The sequence below is a fragment of the Talpa occidentalis genome, unplaced genomic scaffold (assembly GCF_014898055.3).
Source record: "Talpa occidentalis isolate TD23 unplaced genomic scaffold, MPIMG_talOcc4v2.1 talOcc4.2, whole genome shotgun sequence".
Lineage (NCBI taxonomy): Eukaryota > Metazoa > Chordata > Mammalia > Eulipotyphla > Talpidae > Talpa > Talpa occidentalis.
The window spans coordinates 96085397-96102112 of NW_023602073.1; the positions used below are offsets into that span (position 1 = coordinate 96085397).

General features: G+C 39.5%; 1 protein-coding gene across 2 annotated transcripts in view; it reads right to left on the bottom strand.

Annotated features, from left to right (window-relative positions):
- Window positions 1-16716, bottom strand: part of BACH2 (BTB domain and CNC homolog 2) — a 338428-nt gene that overhangs the window by 138389 nt on the left and 183323 nt on the right. For both annotated transcript variants that reach the window (XM_054699033.1, XM_037520113.2), the window contains one exon: window positions 15775-15923. The gene's annotated coding sequence lies outside the window, so the exon portion shown is untranslated. The remainder of the gene's footprint in view (window positions 1-15774; window positions 15924-16716) is intronic.

The window sequence follows — 16716 nt, forward strand, 5'->3', positions numbered from 1 at the left end:
GTGAGATTTCAAACATTTTTCAGATTTACCAATAGCTTAATCCTGCTTAAGAACAATGAAGATGAGGTTCCTTAAAAAAGCTGCAGGTTAGAAGACATGTTTACTATTATCTATTTTTGTTGTTTCTAAAAGAGATCACTTCAGCTTCGCTTCCCTACAACCCGCCCCAAACTGACTTCATGAGGATCTAATCTGGTACTGATTTAGAGTTGACAGGTGGTACATGCATAATTAAAGATGACCTAACACAGAATGCTCTCATTCCTGGCATATTATCAGACACTTAAGCAAAGCAATTATCAGTAGGCAATCTTTTCTGTCAACAGAGATAGAGATGAAACATTTCTTCAATTAAGAGGATTCTGCAAGGATGTGGTACATATATCCATCTGCAAATACTTGAAAATCTTTAGAGTCAAGTACTAAGTCAGCTCAATGAAGCACCTTTGGCTAGTTTAATCATGTCCCTCCTACCTCCCCCCCACACCTTTTCCTGGAAGGTCACATTTTAAACATCAGAATCATCAGGATAGGAACCACTTGGGGGCATCATCAGGGATCCTGACCCAAGCTGACAGGGAAATCTCTACATTTTTCTGCCACGGCCCTGCTGGGGTTTGCAAATATACCAAGCTTCCCTTACAGGCTCAAAGCAAAAAAGGATAGGATTCAAATAAAGATAAATTCAATTAAAATTTCCTTCAAAGCAGGACCATTGCTTCCTCATGCTCCAACAATGTCAGACGATTTCAAGATTATCAAGCCTTAAAACTTCATCTTGAATCTAAGTGATGTAAAGGATGCTTTTTTTTTTTTTCATTTTGAAGATAGATAATATTCAAAGGAAATAGGGTCTTGAGAAAAATGATGAATTTCCCATTTCAGATGAAAAGGGAAGAGGCACAGCATTTTCTAAGAGTACTGTATTTATTTTTATAAATTATAGTGCATGTACTTTATATAAATGAATGCATTTTAGCTTTCCTTAGAACAGAAATTGCTTTAATGTTATAGCGAGACGAGTGATTTTCTTTTCTTTTTTTAAAGGGTGGTTTCTGCGCTAATGGGCTTTTTGAAGCTCATGTAAAAACTGCCTCCATGAGACGGAGAACTTCATTTTTGTGGTGCATATTTTGCCATATTTCACAAGAGGTCCTATTGTTTAAATTCTTATATCCTTATGTCATATGTGAACAAACAACCTTATTGTTCATTTGAACATGTCTTTAGAGGATCTCTGGTGGTAGAGCTGGTGTTGTTGTTTGCATTTTTTTTCCCTCATCAAGTCAGAACAAAAGTCTCTTTTTTCTGTAGCACTGGGAACTCGGGAACACGACAGTGTGTGGCAGCAGATGTCAGTTGGAAACACCATAATGATAATGTAAGTGAAGTGCTAATGTTAATGGGTTGACTTCTGACAAGTAAATCAAGGTCTATAGAAGAGTTTCTTCTATACATGGGAATGCAAAATTGAAGCACCAAATAGGACAATTAAGAATCTTCCAATAAACGATTAAAAAGGAAGCCTGCTGGGCAATAGGACTCAATTCCTTCCAAGATGTGTTTTACCTAAAAGACACTCATTCAGAATATTAGGGAGAAATACCAGTAGTCTCTGGGGAAAACAGAATCAGGTGGAGAGGTGGTGGTGAAGGCGGGATCATTAATAGGAGATTCAGTGGGACTCAAAGCCCAAGTTCATTATATTTTTCAGAACTAAGAATAGCTTCTGAATGAGTGCTCACAATTCTCCAAAGGCCTATTTCTCCTAAGGAGCTCCCCCTTTCCCCCTTTCCAATTTTAATGTAAGAAAAAGAAGACGACATCGTCAGACATGGATAGGTAGGCAGGAACAAAGGATCCTCTACATAAAGGAGGAAAATCTGAACTAGTTCCATTTTGGATGCTGTTAAATTCAGACCATCAGGATTCAATTAAAAAAAACTCAAAGAGGTAGTTTCATAGCATACCGACCAAGAGGCCAGGACAGATATGTTGTGTGTGTGTATTACTGTGGCAATCAACAAACTGCATCATTCTTAATCAATGTCATGGGTGGAAAGAAAATCTAAGACTTATGGCACATACTACCCTCAAAATTAACATAATAAAAGGGGAAAATTTTAGTGAGTTTATTTAAGGAGACTCTCATTTCCCCTATAGTTAAGAGTCCCTGACTTTCTGTATAACTTTAGTAAATAAAGAAAAATCTATAAGCACAGTCTTTGTATGTAGATTGAGGATGGCACATAGTAAAAAGACATTTTACATCAGGCTTTTTGCAACATAAAATAACAATACTTTTAAGGTGATGATACCTTACAGAAATATCAATTATCTTATATGGAACCTAGGTCTCTCCTATCTACCCACAAAGCAAGTTTTCCAAGTATCTTGGTTTTATTAAGTTTTCTGTGTGGATGAATAAAATTTAAAATAAAATATAAGGCTGTAACTGTGGCTTCAAAACAAAGCTGAAATTATGGCATTCTAATAGGGACACAGTATTATTTTAGAAGGAAAAGTCAAATTCATGTTATTATTATTGCCATCACTATCTATGCTCTTTGTTGCAGAAAGGGTGCTGAAAACCTGCCATTGGTAAGTCTTATTCTGCAGAAGACCATGTGTTCTCTCTGTTAACAGACCCCCAAAGATGCTTATCAGGTTTATTTCACTAAGGACAAAGTGTAAAACATATTTAAGGTCAGAATGGATGCTGTCTCCAGTCTCCACCCACTCAGAGAGAAGGACATTTACTTTCTGGTTAGGAAGTGACTGTGACTAATTCCAGAGCACTTGACATTAGCTTTTCCCAGAATTGGCATTGGAAGTCAAAGTGGATAGCCCATTTTCAATAACCTAGAAGGTGGTGGTATAATTGATGCTCTTATTTTCCTTTCCTAGTATCTTTCCAGATATGATATGACAGATCAATCAAAAAAGGCTGGCTTCACTTCACGACTGGGGGATAAAAGAAAACAGGAGTGAAAAAAGTTATTCTCCACAAATTGTACTCTAGGAATCAACTGTTCTTAACTTTGTGTTTTTTTTTCTGCACACCCCCCCCCCAATGTATCCCCCTCCCAATGAACTGTTATGTGCCAGTACCATTGTTTCCCTTAGGGATGGAAGGTGATAAGAAGAAATAAGTGTTAGAAGAGGATTAAAGGAACTATGTTCTTATTAAGGCAGGCTTTGAAAAGAAACAATGTTACAGAGAGAATGATGATTACACCCTAATAATGTAGTCTGGATCCTCACAAAAAGAAAACAAGGGTAAGCTAACTTTGAACATCTAATATTACCTGGCTGCCCTGGCTACAAATAAGAAAGAGATCCCAATATTAGCCAGCTTATTATACAAATCAACTTCCATTTACTCCTCTGAGGCCAACTGTAACCTATACCCCAAGTAGATATGACAGACATGTACCTATCACATGTATACATGTGTAGCTTCTATAAACTAAGGACAAAGGAGAACACGAAAGAGCCAGGTCTAATGGCAACCAATGACTTCCATCCCTGCAGCCAGTTGCACTGTAATATTTTCCGCTTGGTGCTGACAGTCTTCTTGTCCCTCCTCTCATTCCGACACAATGCCTTCAGGTCTGTCTAAGTAATGTAATTTACTGGAGTGGAATTCCCTTGGTACCCAGTGCAGCACTTGGTGACAGTATCATTTATACTCCATGGTGTCGTGGCCTGACACTGATACATGGGCCTTCATCCCTCATTCATAGCAGAGCGAGCAATTTCACCTTCCGCTGTGCCCTTCTGTGGTGTGCGCATACAAATTTACTCCATTCAGCCCTAATTACAAACCTTGGTTGAAATGCTCTCATTAGATTTATATTTCTCACTCCAAATGTCAATCTTATTGAAAATTCTGATTTTCCCAAGGATTCATCCATTAGCAATAAACTCTAAAGCATTCCTTGACTGAGTGCATTAAACCAGCAATGCGGACCTGCACTTAAAATACATCATTAGAGTAAATCTCCATTGCAAATGCTTTACATTATTCAACCAAAGGAATAATGAGGCTGGCCCAGCCAGCACCCTCAAATTGCACATGAAGGATTAGGTTAAAACTGGCTGCTGTGCAGGAAGAAGTACTAGGTATAGCAACGGTATGGATTTCAGGATCTCTGTCATTCCTTATAAAGGTATAGGAGGGAATCACAGCCAGAGCCTAATTTATCACCTTCTTTTGCCTATGATTTCTACAGTAACTTCAATCTGTAGCAAAGTGTAATAAGGCAAAGATAACGAGAGTGTATGCGTTGATGGAGGAGACTGGAGCTGTATCTGCAACACCAGGAACACTGTTATGCACCTTGAATTGTTTGCTCTGCCTAAAAAGCCTTCTTCCATTTCACTCTCCAGAAAACAATAGCAAAGGCAGCAGACTGAATGCAATGAAAGAGCTGGGTACCATTTTAATGAAAGACAGCTCTTACTGGTGGAGCTGACCTGAGAAATGTCTGCACACCAGACTGATGGGTCCTATTATGAAAAACCCAGAAAATCTGATGATGATGTTAATATATGAAGCACAAGTCCAAGTTGAATCGATGGCTGAGATGGTTGGACAGACCATGAAAAGGAAAAATTGGAAATAAATTTTAAAAAACCTAGCAAAATGAATGACAAAACCAAGCCATCACTATTTTATCTGTACCATGCTTTAATTCCTTAGCTTATTGGTATCATTTCTCATTTCTTGTCATGTCCCAGATGAGGCAAAGTCAAGGTGCAGTGATAATTTCTTTGTTAATTTGATAAATGAATGAAAGTGCATCTCAGGAAGGTCATGTTAGAGAGAAGGCTGAAGGAAGAGGATGATTTGAACTCTTACCATTTAACTCTAAAGATTACTGAAGTAAGTTGAGTGATGCCTACAATTGTGACTCTATTATAAAACATACACTATATTTACTCTTTAATGATGGACTCTGGTGGGCAGAAAATGACCTCCAGAAGTTCATGTGTACATCACATTAAGCAATATATAACAATAAAAGCAGCAGCAGTAACTGTTTTCTGCCTATCAGCATGTAGTCATCTATAGGCTTGATCAGTAACCAAAATTATAACAGATGTAATATTTTCTGTGGGGAATTGTTCCACCATGGAAGCAAACTGCCTCTGAAGTTTTTTTTTTTTTTTTTTTTTTTTACCTGTTCCCACCTGAAATATTTAAAATGTTACTTGATTACTACATTAGCACTCTCTCTTTCATAATGTACACCAGCAGGTACTATAATTAATATGCACAGATGTTAGAACTGAACTATCCATGTTTAAATAAAGAAAAAAAAAAACAGAGAGACAGTAAAAATAACCGAGTACGCTCAACACAGTGCTCAGCTTAAAAGGAAAGAGAAGTTTACATCATGCTAATTTAATGGCAACAAACCAAACCAAACAAAAAGACCCCCCCAGACATTATCATACCGTATGGATGACCAAATTACTCTGTAAATGACCTGTATCTTTCCAATTAAGGGGTTTATCTTATGTCCATTTAATTCAAAAATTTGTATTCCAAGCATAGAACTGCCAAAAGATCCCAAAATTCTCCAACAACTTATGATGCCAAAGTAAATATAAGAATACCACCTTCACTTTATTGAACACTGGTTTTTGCTTCATAAACATTCTCACTTAATCCTCACAATCACCCTAAGAGGTAGGTATATCCCTGGATTGCTTTCAAATTACCAGGAGGGTTAAACAAATAGATCAAGGGCAATAAGTGCTAGGCTCAGATTTGATCCTGAGTCCTTTTTCTCTCAAAGCGCTGGTCTCCCTTTACCCACCATACCTCACTGCTACAGTTGGAGATGCTAAAGAGGAATGTGATTTGCAGTCTCCAATTTCCAGAGGCTTCTGGAATGACTGCCCTCTTGATTAATCTTATTGTACAAATTATATCAAACTGAAAGGCTCAGAACACTCTCATTCTCTAGAAAGGCCACAGTCGCTGAGCCATGGGGCAGGGACAGCACCATCACTGGGATCACCAAGACACAAATTTCCCTGTGAATGCTGACACCATCTCACTTTGGTGTGTCTGCTACCCACAAACTGACACGGTATCACTTACTGTGGTTGCAGTAAATTCAGCTGTCAGATGAAGGGGAGTTTTGGCTTGGTTAACTGTCCCTCCAACATCTGTCCATGGAGAGGTCTGCAGGGCGAGCATGCGTTCATCCCTGTCCTCTCTGCTCCATCCTCCCATCTGCTCATGAAAGAGATTTCCAATCTCTCAGGCAACACTCTAAAGAAATTCTTCCCTTGCTGATCTATGAGTCCACAAGAAACAGCTTTCTAACAATGAGCAGAGATGATGAATGCTGTAAAACCCCACTGCAAACAAGGCAATTACTTTTTTAAAAAAGGGTCAAGAATTCTATCACTTCTTTTTTCAACCTTCCATCAACACAATTTGTTTATGTATGACTTGTATCTTTCTTCCCTCAGAAGGGGAAAATGCTGAGAAACTATCACATGTAGACAAACAACACAAAAACCTGGCTGCCTTTTGCTCCTTAAACAGAGACACATTTATTTCCCAATGCGCCACTTACCAGACAGATGCAAAGATGCGGGTAAGCCAGTCATCAGAATTAACAGAGTGATTGTGCTTGCGCTACATATTCTGATTTGTATGAATCTTATTTTTAGCCATGCACAAAGGGCAATAAATGGAAAATCTTATTCTAACCGCTACTTTTTTCTGGGCCACCCACACTGCTCCACCTACCGCACAACTTCGCAAATGTAAAAAACCCAAACCCAGGGTTCGTCCTAACAAGGGATGCAAAGTGGCTAAAATGTGTGACATTTTTTCCAGTTAGTGTTTGTACTTTCATTCTTTTTCTGTATCAGGACTTTCAGGGAAAACAACGTTGACTTATCTATGGGCATTTGCAAAAGCTCCGTGTTGGTATGTCACTCCCCACACACGCAAGTTTGACCAGAGGGGCTCCGGAACCGCCCGCCCCAGGACATGTCAACCAGCCTCAGCAAAGAAATGCACGCAAAGACATTTCTGTAAATTCGGGAAGGAGATACCCACAGCATTTTGTTTTCAAAGAGTGTCCATATTTTAAAAGCTTTTCAAATGAACAAAAGCGATATCAGAAACAAACATTTCTCAAAGAGCTGGCTGTCAGGAATGATTTTGCCCCTAGTAATTCTACAGCTATTGATCCAAATCTGCTAACACTTTATCTAAATCTGCGTTTAGTTTGCTGTGGAACAATGCCCACCAAGGCACAGAATCCCTTCCCATCTCCCTTCCCTTCTGCGCCTCTTTCCCTCTTTCTGTCCTCTCCACCATCACAACCTCCAGCCTGCAGATCAGCAAGTATTAACTCACACACAGCTATCGCTGCAAAGCTACGCAGATGATACTGAGAGAAAACCACCTTGAGAGCAAGTCAGAAAAAAAGTGACGAAGAGAATATTTTCAAAGGGCAAAGAGTGGATAGAAATCCGAGTCTATTTTTGATCACTACCTCTTTAGACTTTAAATGGAAAGTTAAGTTAGTAAGTTCCAGGGCATCCATTACAATGCCTGTTCTGAGCCTTCCGCAAACTACAATAGCAAACACAAAAGTAGTGATTAATATTTAAAAGTCGGTTCAAAAAATAATTAAGACACAAAAGGAGTTAGCTGTGAGAGAGGCATCTTTACCTGTGTGCTTGCTCATTATCCAGAAACTAGAGGAAATGTTCTGTCATCCTCTGGTAGTTAACACACGCCCTGCAGAGCTAACACCTTCTTCCGATAATGCACGATATTGAAGCGGCACTGATGAGATGTATCAGAAAATCTTTTTGGGGTTCTAGTCCACTATCGTCAGTACTACTGACTTGTGTTGTAAAAACACGGGTAATTAAGTGTTATGAAAAAGTGGGTCATACACCACTGAGATACAACCACACCGCCCCCAAGCTAGACTCCAAATGACTGTGCTGTACACGGTAGGAGGGGTCTAAACACAGCGAAAGCAAAACTTTTATGTGGTGAGGAGCATTTTAGTTTTCACTGGTTTAGGTTAGAGAAAGTTAATCTCAATGTCAGCTACACACAAACTTTTAGCATGTTCTTGAAATTTTATGACAAATTCTGGCTGTTAGTGTAATGGGAAATTCAGATACAACGTCGAAAACAGTCCGAGGGACAGTCTTAGGCTTAAATGACAAGTCTTTTGCCAAAGAGCAAGTGCTGTGACTCAGTGAAGCAAGGTGGTCAAACTGAAACTGAAGACAAAACCCCAACTCTCATTATCCACATTAGCATCTCCTTCTCCAAGGTAAGATCAAAGTACTGTATACCACTTCCCCACACCTGTACCCAACCGGGGGCAGTCAGCATCGCTGCGGACATCTGTCAAAGCACCCGAAGACTGCCATAGGGGAGAGGGCACGTGTAGTGAACTAAATTAAATACATTTATGCAAGAGTCACAGAAACATTATTTCATATGCACATACTAGTCCCTATTATATACAAGGGCACACAAGAGTGAAGGGACTCAGAGCAAAGAACCTAGAAGAATCTGCTTTCAAAGAACCTATATCTTGTACTGAGGATGATATGACCTAGTCATACGCAATACCAAATACAAATAATTTTTTTTACAAAATGAAATATTGTCCAGCATCTGCTTACTATACACTTGCCACTTTATTGACACAAGATTTGTGCATGACATTCCTACCTTTCTCAGATGAATCCTTTCATTACCTCCTTAACTTTCCCTGGGTTTTCTTCAGTGCTCACAGTCCTTCCTAACCTTGGCTCAGTGTTAGGGTCCCTATACCAAGTCTGAGCAACTCTCCAGAGGTGAATACCTATCAGCAACCCCAGGACATATAACACTATCCCAGGGGAGTTTGAAGAGAAGCTTCTTTTCAAAGAATAATGGTTGCAAAATTAAAGGATAATACTAGTTTATGGCACAAGAAAGCTATATTTGAATCACATTTTGCTTCCATCAGATGTTAAATTAGAATTTTAGTGGCATCCATGTAGTTTAGATTATGAATGGGGTGTGAGGAGCACTGGTTAATAAGGTGATTCAGTACTCATTTTTATTAATGGGAAACAGAAAGGAGGGAAAAAAAGCTAATAGTGATTTCCATTTGATAAAGACAGTAGTAAGTCCATGCATGTATCTGTTCTTATGAGAGCTGATTAATGTAATTTGTCAGGAGAAAAATAAGCAACTAGGAAATCTCTGTCCTTTGGAATGACATTACAGGCATCATTCCTAAGAACCACCAATTTGTGGAATCAAGTCAGCCCAGAGTACTGCTGACTTGGAATTAGTTGACTAGTCTTAAAAAGTCTGGGAAAAAACACAAAAGTATGATTAACAGGTAGGTTATATCTGATTATAGATAACTTATTTTTCTTATTTTCTTTTTTATTCGGTTGTGTTATTTCACACATTATATAGAATAAACGTGTACTACTTTCACAGAGAAATAAAGCTACTTCTATTTTGTAAAAGGAAACAATTATTTTCTCTTTCTACTCTTTCTAGTAATTAAGAACTTAGTACATGGGACTTAGTTCAATAATCTACCCTGGTGACGAATCAGACATGAAATGGTCTGAATTCATCAGACCATTGGTTAGAAACAATAGGTTAAAAGCACTACAAGGACTTCAAAAATTCCTGTTACACTGCAGAGTTTTGCAAAGACTATTCTTCATCATGACCACTATATGTATACTCCCCAGTAGGCTCCAGGGTCACCACAATGATCAATTTAATATGGGGGTATCCTTGGAAGAATTTGGAACTATACTGTGGGTTAAATCATAGCTTGGAAAGAATTGTCATTTCCTGAGTGACAGCTACACCCAAAAAAGAACACACAAATAACTTCTAAAGATCAAGGGTTTGGAAATTATTAGAATAAGGTGATAAACTATATGTGCTACCACTAGTAGCACCTGTTAAGCAACTTGATAATAGGTATGGCAAAATTTACTTTTGGACTCCAAGGAATACTTCTAGAAAATTTTGATTTATATAATGTATATTATATGATGCTGCTAACATCACTCCTGTCTGTACTGATAGTATATATGCAGAGAATGAAAATTAATTTTGATGATGTCTTGAGCAGACATAGCTGTGAAACCAAATATGTTACAAATAAGCACATCATACATTCTTAAAAAACAGAAGAATTGGCTTCGAAATTATTCCAGTGATTCCCACAGTGACTATAGAAGATAAATATGTTAATGAATTTATTTTCTGTATCACCCATAGTATCATTCATATCACAACTTTTAGAGTGTTTCCAAACACAATAAACAAAAACAGAACATCTGAAATTTAAACTCTGGCACTGGAAAGGTGGCAAAAGCAAAAACTTCACATGGTTTCTCAAGGAGAATAAAAACGAGTAGTATATTTTTCTATCCTCAGTTAACATTTTAAGGTTATTATTAAGGCATGAAAAATAGGTACAATAAAACCTTAGTTAACTAGATCATTTAAAGACAAGAAAACTTTGTTTCAATTTTCTGGTTAATTGACTAGAAAATGTTTTTGTTGAAAATCTTTCCAAAGTAGTTTCTTTTCCTAATTATAAAACATGTAACTACTCTCAATGATTCAGCAGGTTAGTGTCAGCTACAAATATCCTCCAGGGTATAGTCTCCACCTTTCACTGAGCCAATGTGATCTTGTTTTCTGAAGCTTTATCTCTGAAAAAGGGAAGTGGGGGTGTGTGTGGTAGGGTGTGGTGTGTGGGAGGGGGTGGAGTGGGGTGGGGTGGGAAGTATGAAGGTTAGTTAGTTCACAGTTCTGGTTAGTTGGGTTCCAGGTAGCTAAGCCATCACCAAACATGAATTCAGTGTCTGGAACCAGGCATATCTGATTCCTAGGAAACACAGAGGTGACAAGGAGACCCCCAAGGGTCTGTCTTTGTTGGTGTCCTTTATCTTGTGTCATTTTATCTGGGTCCTGCTGGTTTGTTAGTGTCCTCTGGAGGAAATCTGTGTCATTATGATCCCTGAACTCATGGGGCTGAATTTGGTTTGGCTAGATTCTATATCCATGTCATTTCAACTCAAGTTCAGGGTGCTGATAGGTCTATGTGGATGTCAAGGATGAATAAGCACTCACTTTTCTCTCTTAAATTTGCTAACCTGGATTTTCTTTTTTTTATAAAACCTTCCATTCTAGCTTCCACCCCTGCCCCCTATATCTTAGTAGCTCTATTTGGCAAAGTCTGAAACCTTTGTTACTTTGCCCTATTCTCCACATCTAAGTGAAAAGTGGGGCAAACATTATTTCTTAGCAGGTTTGGGATGACTGGGTTGGGAGTGATGAGGATAGTTTATATACATTGTATCTTAGCCATGATTGCTTCATTTTACCTCTTTTTTGATTATACCTTTTCCTTAAATTGTACATATGTATGTCTGTATATTTACATCACACATACACACACACCACGCTGTGATATTTTAAGAAGAAAAAAGGATAATTTAGGACATAGGTTTCTGAACTCTGAAACTATGACTCCTGATGCACTGCTTTTCAGGAAAGACAACCCTTGGTCAGGCCTGGCCTGAAAGGAGTGAAGAAGACATGGCCACCAGCCTGTATGAATTCACTGATCATTCTCCAAGGCCAATTTTCTACAAACAGAATAGAAAGCAACACCTAAAAGGCCTAACTTAGTGGGTTCAGTTCAGCAAACTCCTCACAGGACTGCAGGCCACCTCACTAAATTGTTCTGAGTTTTACGGATACAATTTACAGAGATTTGTGGGTGGAAGATAAAATACACTTCATTTGGAATATGTAAAACAGGTGCGGGCTCTGTCACAGAACAACTATTTGCTTTTAATTTTATTTCAAACTTTTCATTTTCTACTAGTCATCAATCTGTGGCAAGTCTCTATCCTCTGGTCCTGCCTGTATTCTGTCCAAGTCTATCCTATCCTCTCTCCTCTCCAAGTCTCTATCCTGTCTAGGTCTGCCTGTCAGGAGTCACAGGGCTGTTATCCCATTGCATTCTGGGGCACTGTACACTTGTTTATGAACAGGGCAGCCCCTTGCCCCCATAGGAGTTCACAAATATACACTCTCTTCATCACAGTGAAGCAGCTTTCCCATACTTTGCTATATTGAGACATTTTGGTAGATATTAGAGTCGTTTGTGGCAATTTTTTCTGGTACTTTCTGACAAATGTGTGCCTCCTCTAATATGAAAGCAACTGTTAAAACTGAAGTAGGACATTCAGCAGATCCTTCATCCTTCAGCCCAAAGAAAGCATGATGGCTGAGAAAGTTATGAAGGACAGACCCATCTATTATTACTCCTTTCTCACAAATGATAACATCTTACTCAGGCACTACTTCTGCATTCTTGGAAGGACAATGAGCTCTGGCAATTTTTTAAATTGTCATAAAATATACATTAACATAAACTTTACCATTTAAAAAATATAGTTTAGTGGCATTAAGCATATTTACATTGTTGTATAACCATTACCAGCTTCCATCTCCAGCATATTTTCACCTTCCCTGAGCCCGTGAAACATTAACATTAAACATTAATTCCCTCTATTTCCAGTCCCTGGTTTCTTTCTGACTATTTGACAATTCTAGTTACTTCACTTAAGTGAGTTCATACAATATTTGTCCTTTGCCTGACTTACTCCCCTTAGCATAATATTTTCATGATTTATCCAAGTTATACTATGTGTCAGAATTTCATCTTTTTAAGGCTGAATAATATTCCTTTGAATGTATGTACCACATTTTGCACATCACCCGCTTAAGACATGTGGGTTGTCTCCACCTTTTGGCTCTCGTGAATGCTACTGCTGTGAACTGGGATGTGTCAGTATCTGTTCAAGTTCCTGTTCTACTTCTTTTAGGCATATACTCAGAAGCAGAAATGGTAGATTAGATGGTTACTTTATGTTTAATTTTTTAAGGAATCCTCATCTTATAGTTTGTTGTATTCACTTTCTATTAATAAGCTTTATTTTTTTAGTACAGTTTTAGGTTCACAGCAAAATGGAGGAGAAAGCACAGAGGGTTGCCTTATAGCCTGTGTCTCCCCTCTCCCATGCAAACACATGCTATTTTTAAATTTATTTTATTTTATATATATATTTACATCATTCTTCACTTTTGTACAATGTATGCTTTCTCCTTAGTCCCTGTGAGATTCCCACCACCAATTCAGCTGTGTCCCATCACTGCAGTCCCTTACACACATGGTATTTTTATAGTGTTACTGTGCCCACTGGGTGACTTGAGGGCCTTGTCCATTGCTGCAGGGAGTGATCCAGGCAGGCCTGCCCAAAGCAGGAGCTGGAAGCCCAGAGTCTCCAGAGGCCTTCCAGCGAACTTCTTCCCTCCCTGGACTATGGTTACAAAACTGACAGAATCAAAGGTCATCTTATGGGAACACCTGACATGTGAGCATGGACACTCACAGGAGTGACACTCACAAGAGGCAGTTAAGAAGCATCTGATCCAGGGCCTCCCTGGTGGCCCAAGAGGTTAAGCACAGCACTGTGAAGCTATTCGCAGCCTCTGCAGCATGAGTTTGATCCCGGCCAGCCAGGGAGCTACCCACATCATGCAGCAGACCTCTCTTGACTCGCCCACTACTCCCTTCAACAGTGTATTTCAGTCAGTCTGTCTGTTCTGTTCCTCACTCTGTCTCTGGTGAATCCTCTCACCTCCTGCACCTCTGGCCTATACCCCACTTCTTGTATGCATAAATAAACAAATCTTTTAAAAAAAAAAAAGAAGCATCTGAATCAGCCCAGTTCTTTCACCTCATGGTGAAGAGCCTTCATAAAGTGAAAACCTTCGTTCCAAGAATGCTGTGCAGAATAACTAGTGTTTGACAGAGATGTTACAGCTCGTGAGGGTAGAGTAATAATAGATAATGACATCACTCATTGGACAATCTCCAGAAGACAGCTCTGGGTTGATTCCTTAAAGAACTCCTTCATCACCTTTCATTTTTTTATCTTATTTTTTCTGATTTTGTGATTTTTCTTTAAAACACATGCACTTAAATCTATCTTCAGAATTCTGGTGTCTGTTAATGTTTGGGCAACAGATCTGTTCCTTCATTACATATCTGTTGGGAATTACTTTGATACCAGTGATTATTCTCAATTTCAGAGAGCTATAATAAAAGAACCGTAAGTCCTAAGAGCTACTTTGAATAACATTTGTATATCCAAATGAAATGTTACAAATCATAGTACTTATGCATAGATTTAGAATTTTCCCAACTATTTCCTGAACAGCATCACTCATATTTTTACATTCACATTGCTCAATGGAACAAATGAAAAAAAAATCTAAAATTCCTACAACGAAAGCTTAGAAATAAACAAAATGCATACATATTTACAGGCATGTATATGTACTTGTATGTTTGCTCATATGCATCCCATTATGCATTTGTTGAATCAAAGTCTTCTCCTTTTTTCTATTTATGAGTGAAAGAGTCTTGTCCTCAGCAGACTGGTGACTGGTTTGTTTCAAAACTAACACAATAAAATACTGATCCTCAAAACACGTCATTCCTGAGAACTTTAAATCCCACAAAAACCTGCACTTGCTGACTTAACTATTTACTAGAGATGCACCTCCTTTTCCACATGTGTATTCTAAACCAAGTCACATTTAAGTGTATGAGGGGAGGGATAATTCACTTTTTCTTTTTTTAAAGATTCATTTTTTAAATTTATATAATAGCTGGAGTACAGGCCAGAGGCGTGGGGGGGGGGGGTGAGAGGATTCACCAGAGACAGAGTGGGGAGCAGAACAGGCAGGCAGACCGAAAAGAGCGCTGAGGGGAGCAGCGGGCGTGACAGGAAAGGTCTGCCGCACCGTGTGGGACTCTCCCTGGCTGGCTGGGAATTGAACCCGGGCTGCAAGAGGCTGCGGACAGCTTCATAGAGCTGTGCTCAACCCGCTGTGCAAGTGGGAGGCCTTATGATGATTCACTTTGAAAAGGGACAATATTATCTCCCACCCCAGGGGAAGAGAGAGTGTCCCTTCTGAGTGTACCTAAAGGCACGGTGAACACACCTGCAGACCCTAGCTGGCCCCGTAGCCTGGTAACAGCACTGTTAGTCAACCATGATGAAAACCAAAGGCACAGGATGACTGGCACCAGTGACTCAGGGGTAAACCTGGCACAGAACAATGACATCTTCTTGGCTGGACTTTCAAATGTGACAGTGCTGACAAGACCTTAAAACTTCGTTCCTGAGACATGAGTCAATGTATGAAGCAAACCACTAAATAACTTAATTTAGTGAGAGTACTATATGTTTAATCCACTTTTCTACCTTTATCATTTATTCTTTCATTCCAGCTTGAGTTAAATTAGTGATTCTTAAAGTGGGTTCCCTGAACCAGCTACATCAGCATCACCTGGAAACTTTTTAGAAAAGCAAATTCCCAGTTTGCCCCAGATCTACTGAATCAGAAATTCTGGGTGGCAGGCCCAGTAAGTTGTACTTTAACAAGCCCTCCAGGTGATTTTCAAGCAAGCTCAATTTAAAAACCACTGAGTTTAGGAACCACCACTAACCTTGGTTCCCTTCCTCAATTACACTTCTCAAGATACTTTGCTAAAAGAAAGTAATTTCATGTATGTGTAGCTTGTTTATTATCACCTAAGAAAATTCTTATCACTGTTTGATTTGAGGAAAGAAACCTTAGTCAAAACTTACATGTAATTTTTCCAGGTCCCGTGCTGGCTTCGAGTCTTAGGATGCAGGGCACTGGGCGAAGGGAGAGATGAGAAAGCTACAGCAATCCATTCAGACATGGACCCCAAAGCTGTGTGGGGCAACCTTGTGACAGGTCAGTGAGTGTCCACCTGAATGGCAAGAAAAATTGTCCATTAGCAGAGCAAACCTTACACGGTAACCTTTTCCCTTCTGCAATTCTGCTATGTTGCCCCTGCTTTTAGGACCTCTAACTTAGTGAGCTGTGTGCTTTTTTTGACTGGTCACAAGGCAGAACATAATATCCAATGGTGTTAGTGCCTGGATTCAAATACATTAAAGTTCTGTCCTGAGAGATATTTCCGTTAGGTGAGCATCTGTAGGGTAAGGTAAAAAGTATCAGGCTTTTCTGCCCTCCCGCCATGAGGACAGATGAGGGAACCCCGTGGTCCTGAATGCATGCCTGATGGCGGGCACCTGAGTGGGTACACCTGGGCTGAGAGACTAAGTTTATAAGGGCGGCTGCGTGGGGACGCCAGCAGAAGCCAAGAACGAACGGAAGCTGAGAGAAGAAGAAGAGAAGCAGAGAGCACGCCAGAGAGCCTAGATAGGATTTGCTGGGGGCTGGGAGGACTGCCAGCCTCCCGGCCCCCCAGCACCATTGCCTGCCATATGCCTGGTAAATCTAAATAAAAGACCTGCAAAAGCCACCGAGGACTCTGACTCCTCCTTTACCCGGTCTGCATGGGATCCTAGAAAATCTGCACTGTGGCCCGTCCAGCCCTGACAGCATCCCTCCCCAGGTGCCCTCCTGAGCCCAAAGGCAGCTTGGAGCCAGGTCAATGTCCTGATAATCAGTTTCACAGTAATTTCATCTCATGAATATTTTCTTTCAACCAATTGAAACACTTTGGTTTAAAAGACAAGTGTGGTTGGAGTAAAAGA